The sequence below is a fragment of the Marmota marmota genome, unplaced genomic scaffold (assembly GCF_001458135.2).
Source record: "Marmota marmota marmota unplaced genomic scaffold, marMar, whole genome shotgun sequence".
NCBI lineage: Eukaryota > Metazoa > Chordata > Mammalia > Rodentia > Sciuridae > Marmota > Marmota marmota.
In genome coordinates this window covers 18,057,466-18,063,465 of record NW_025999853.1, presented here as the reverse complement: position 1 = coordinate 18,063,465, position 6,000 = coordinate 18,057,466, and positions in this window count along the sequence as shown.

Sequence of the window (6,000 nt, the reverse complement as noted above, 5' to 3'; positions counted from 1 at the left end):
AATCCAACCAGCTGGGAGTGATGGCACATGCTTGTAATCCCAGATATTCTGGAGGTTGAGGTAGGAGGATTACTAAAGCCAGCCTCGGAAACACAGCAAGATCCATCTCCAAAGCAAAAATGAAACATGAAGAAAACATAAAAATTCAACCAGTATATCTGGACCACAATACAATAGTTCAATAATACTCTACGTTTGTACAGACACTGTCCTGTTCAAAAAGCACTTTCCCATTTAGATTTATTTGTTCCTCAAAACCTCCTGTTTAGTAGGTGGTATGTTGAGCAGCAATATTGCTATATCTAGTAGGAGAATAAACAACAACAACAAAAATCTCCACCCCACAAATCAACCACAAGAGAAATAAAGTCAAAACCAACAGCCCTTTACTACCTTGGAGCAACTTTCACTTGGCTACAAGTCCAGTGTTTCTCGTCCTTCTGAACTCACTGTGGTACAAACTACAAAATCTCAACTGGCCCAATCAGCACATTTGTATTACACTACATCTTCGAAAGAGGTTATCACTGAAAATAACAAATTTTTTTTTTGTATTCTATTTGAAAGATCGTACACATTCATTTTGGAAAATATGGAACCTATTTGCTATCAAGTAAAGAATAATAAAAAGTAATCTGTAATCACTCCACAGGGACAACTGTTGGTAATATGTTGGTGTTATTTAAATACGTTGTTGCTTGCTTCATATAAGGCATTTTATAAAACAGATGATACAGTTTATAATGTTTGCCATTTTACTTTAAAGCTTATTAACATATTACAAACATATTAAATCCTTGAGCTACAGTTATTTTCACAGTACTCCATATGGACAGAGTTTTGTTCTTACATAACTGATTCGGATGTTTCTTATGTTTTTCTGTTATAAACAATGCTCTGGTGAATATTTTTTGTGCATGTGACTAAATATTTACTTACTTAATTTGTAGAAATGGAATCTCTAGGGTACAGAGACTGGTATTTTCAAGGTTTCTGACCCATATTTTCTAACCATGCTTTAGTTCTCAGAGTCCTCAAATCACAGTGACAAGGAGGTACTATGTCGTGAGATCATTATCTGGTACAAAAAGACCAAGGGACATTTACCAAGAATTGAGTTCTGCAGCAAAACATACAAAATGTACTCTCTAATTGAAAGCAATAGGCCAAGGCAAGCTGAGGGCAAGAGAGGAGACAGACGAGGACACAGGGAACCAGGCCACGCTGCCTGCTCTCTGCCTCTGCTCCCTGACTCCTTCCATTCTCACCAGCTTGTGAGGGATCTTTGTCTGCTACAGCTGGAGAGGTGGTAACGGCAGGGGGATTAATTTCAGAAACTTGAAAAATTACAAAAATCTCCCTTTTAAATTGTAGTGCCCTGTGCAAAGCTCTGACCACCTCATCCAAGTTATAGCTCCAAGAAACTTCCCTAAGACTAGGAAGGTTGACTGTTCCTGTCTTTACCTTGTGGTTCTGGAGAAGTAGTGCATGCAGCCTCCGTGACAGGTGACTCCACAAGTGTGCTTCCGAAAAAGGATGATAAATAAGTGATAAATAACCCTAGTGTAGGTTAAACTGCACTAGAGTTAGTCGGGTCTCTATTACTATGATGAAATACTGAGATAGTCAATTTAGAAGAAGAAAAGCTTTATTTTGTCTCATTTGTTCAGAAATTTAGTCCCTGGTCACTTGGCTCTGTTGGCCTTGGTCTAAGGTGGTACAGGACATCATGGCAGGAGCATGGGGCAGAGGAGGCCTGGTCACCACATTGTAACTGGGAAGAAAAGACAAAGGATTGGGCTAGAGTCCCTATCGCCTCTGGGAGCATGCTCCCAGTGACCTAATTTCCTCCAACTAGTCTCTACTTACTAAAGGTTCCACCACCTCCCAATGGTGTCTGGGGCTTGAGACCAAGTCTTTAACACATGGGGACATTGCAAATATATACTCTAGCAATGCTTAATGACAATGAAGGAGAGTGGCACCCTAGAATGCTATGTTGAGAAGGTTCCTGAAGCTACAGACAAAATAGGTGGGGTAGAGAGCTGCTAATGGTTGGCAATATCTGCCAGAAGGGCCGAATGAAGCAGGTATCACAGATGCCCCAAATTCACTAGGTCTCTTCTAAAGTTCTCTTTTAATTATTGTCTTACTCTTAGTGACCCAAACAATAGCCCATTGACTGACTTACAATCTAGTCCTTGTACAATGCATAACTTGACCTCAGTTATAATGATAGAAATCCACTTGGACAAGATTTTCTGTTTTTAATTTTTTTCTTTAAAAAAATTTTGCACTATAATTAAATATAATAGAGGGATTCATTATGCCATATTCATATATGCACATGATAGAATTTGCTCAATCCTCCTTCCCTACTCTTTTTTAAATTTTTAAAATAAATTAATGCATTTAGCTTATTACAATTTTGCTTCATGTTTTGGTTTCTTTTCTTTTTAAAGAAGGTAAAAATATCTAAAGTCAATTAAAATCTATCTCAGCTCTATATTATGAATAGTGAGCATAAACTCGAAAAAGGAAATCATGGGAAAAAGGAAAACAGAGACCAAAGGTGAAGGAGAGGCCAGTAGGAATTTAAAGTGGGAAAGAATGACAACTTATGTCGCTGGGGAAAAAAATGAGGATAAATAGGGACTAAAGCAATAAAGAAAAGCATTGGGGGTGGGAAGGACTAGGGGGGTAGGAAGGACAGAGAGAAGTCTTACAGTTCTCCAAAAGACTATTTTTGTACAGATGAGCTAAGACCGAGCACAGACAGAAGGAAATTCCTCCATAATCTTATCAAGTCATTTGAAGTAAGCTTTGAGATGCTGTCTCCATGGAGCCCAGAAGGACTTACTTTTGTTGAATATGCAATTACATGTTGAATGAGGAACCCAACAAGTGGCATTGACCAGTTTCTTCTAACAACTTGCTTTGGGCATCCTTAGCTTCTATTAAAGCCGATAATTTATTTGAGGACAATGAGTCACAATAGTGACATCTCGTAATATTCTCATATACAAATTTCCTAAACTCAATTGAAGAAAATGCAAATCTGCTGTCAGAGGCAATAGTGTCTAGTAACACATGTGATGCAAATAATCAGTGTAGGGGTGTCACTGTTATAGCAGGCATTAAAATGGAAATGACATTTCATCAAGGTCACTCTGATTAGTTTGAATACTCTAAACAATTCTGAAATACCAATATGCATTTTTCACCAAAATTTTCTTGGTCACTTCCTGTGAAAATGTTGGTACTTTTGGAACATTATGTTCCTGTTTAAATATTCTCTTTGAATCTACTAATATTGAATAAAAACCAGGTCGCCAGACATTTCTTATTGGTAGTCCTTTCACATAAACGATTTACGGTATGTTGCATTTTTTATGGCTAAAAATATGTGATAACCACTTTATGAAATACCAGATCATTTATTTATTATCAGCGTATAAGTGAGAATATTTCTTATTCTATCAATTCATGATATAGTGTATTTATCAGAGTTCCCTGAAAGACACATACGGAACATCCAAAAAGAGTGGCAAAAGAGAGTTTAGTATTTAAATTATTTATGAAAAGTGTGAACAGGTCAAGGGAAACTAACAAGAGTCAGTGAAGTACCCCAGGGCTGACAGCCATTAGAGGTTGCTACTAGTCTTGGGTAAAAGGAAAGAAGGGGGTGGTTACTAGAAGCGCGTGAGGCCTGCCATTGGGATCTGAGCCACTTACTAGAAGCCATGTGCTCAAACAGAACCATAAGAGATGGCCTGGCAGGAAGAGAGTGGGGAGAATAGACTGGAAGCTCTTTCCCTCCTACCCTTCAAGTTCCAATCAGAACCTTTCATTGGCTGGACCCACTCAGAATCCAGGGAGCAACGAAGCCCAGATAAATAGTCCACAGACTGTTAGCTCCCTGAGATCAGAACAGAGTAGAGACAACAAAGAGTAGATTTGGAGAGACAATAGAAAACACCCAGCACCAGTAATTTTTGTGTTAATTTTGCTTCCTCCTTCCATATTCGATTAGCAGAGAAGTTCCAATGTGAAAATGTCCCTAGTATGTGACTCTGCCTATGCAGGGAGAATGGTTAGTGGCAGATTGTTTAGAACAATAGCATTCAAGGCCCTTCTGGGCTCACAGACAAGAAAGCAGCTCTAACTGAAAAGTTCAAATGGTGTGACTGGGATAACAGCCTCCAGGGTGCCCCAACTAGCAATAATCTTTAGAATGTGATTTAGAACCAGATAATACTGGTATTGAGTCCCTATTTCTGGTATTTGCCAGTCCTGCGAAGTTGGGCGAGGTTTGTGCTCTATTAATATGGTAGCCATATGTGGTTATTTAAATGTATATTTATATAAACTAAAAGTAAGTAAAAACTCAATTCTTTATTTGCTCTGGCCACAAGTGAAGAGCTCAATAACTAATGTGGCTAAGGGGTTACCATATTGGACAGCACAGGTATGGAATACTTCATCATTGTAGAAAATTCTGGACAGTGCTGGGCTAGATAGCTAAAGTCTTGGACGTCGTCCTGAAGTCATTTGTAAATTGTGACCTTCTCTGAGGATTAAATAACTTAATACACATAAAATTCCTAGTAACCTGCAGGGCACAGCGTAGAGGCCCAATACATAGTAGCTATGGTAACGACAACAGAAGCAACACGATTGTAGCGTGTCATATCCCTGCTAGGCACAATATGGTCACAAAAGACTCCTTGCCAAGGCTGTTGAGGCTTCCTGGCCTTAACGATGATCACACAGCTGCTGCCGATAAGGGCTAGGTGTCCCTGAGTAGAGAGGTCCCTGGGCATTGCTAGGGGGTGACTGGCAGGACTCTGGGTTGCAAGTGTGGTCATGCGAGTCCTTGTTGAAAACACCACTTTGTCCTGAGACATCATTTCCTCAATCTTCTGAATATGAAATGATACTTATTTTTTTTTCTAAGTGGTTTGGAATATTGTGTGAACATATTCTTTTCACAGAATCTGATTTTTGTTTTTCTTGTATCTGCAAAGAAAATGTGGTTCTAGTCTTCTGCAGGACTTCTATCAGCCTAGGCTTATAAACCAACATACCGATGTATCTCCATATCATAACAAATGATTGATTTGACTCAAGCTCAGCCATGGTACTTAACCTCAAATAAGATAGGAAACTTTTAGCCAGGTGCAGTGGTGCACGCCTGTAATCCCAGTGGCTTCAGAGGCTGAGATAGGAGGAGAGAGAGTTCAAAGTCAGCCTCAGCAATTTAGCAAGATCCTAAGCAACTCACTGAGAACCTGTCTCTAAATAAAACACAAAAAAGGGCTGAGGATGTGGTCTTTGAGTTAAATCCCTGCTAACTGGGGCTTTTAAAATTTTGCCACTGGTGTTATTTACTTATTTGTATTTTAAAATGCTGATTTAAAAAACTCTAAAATCAAAAGCTCACCTGTTATTTGACTATTTTAAAAAATATAAAATAAGAAGTGAGAATCACCTTCTTCCTTACCAATTCTAATTCCCCAGGATGATCCCTGCTAAGAATTAGTGAACAATGTTGGATTTTTACAAATATAGACATGTGCGCACATGCATACCCCAAACACATTTACAAGAATAGAATAGTATTGAACAAGTTTGTTTGCCTATGTTTTTTTTTTTATTTAATACTATGTTTAGACTTCTTTTCCCCCCCTCAGATCAAATTTCATTTTTTAGTGATTGCTTGCTATTTCATCACACAAATGCACTACAATTTATTGAAAATATCTAATATGTGCTTTAATTTGCCACTAAAATAATGCTACACTCAGCATCCTATATGACATTTTTATATATCCTTGCTTATGTTCTGACCAAATAGATTTCTAGGAAAAAAAATTTAGGTAAAGGAGTTTGCTAACTTTAGATTTTAATATAGATTAAAAATTACTTAGCAAAAAAAGAACTTAATTTCACCTCATGAGATTGTATATTTCTTCACACTCTGGCCTGAACTGAAAATAT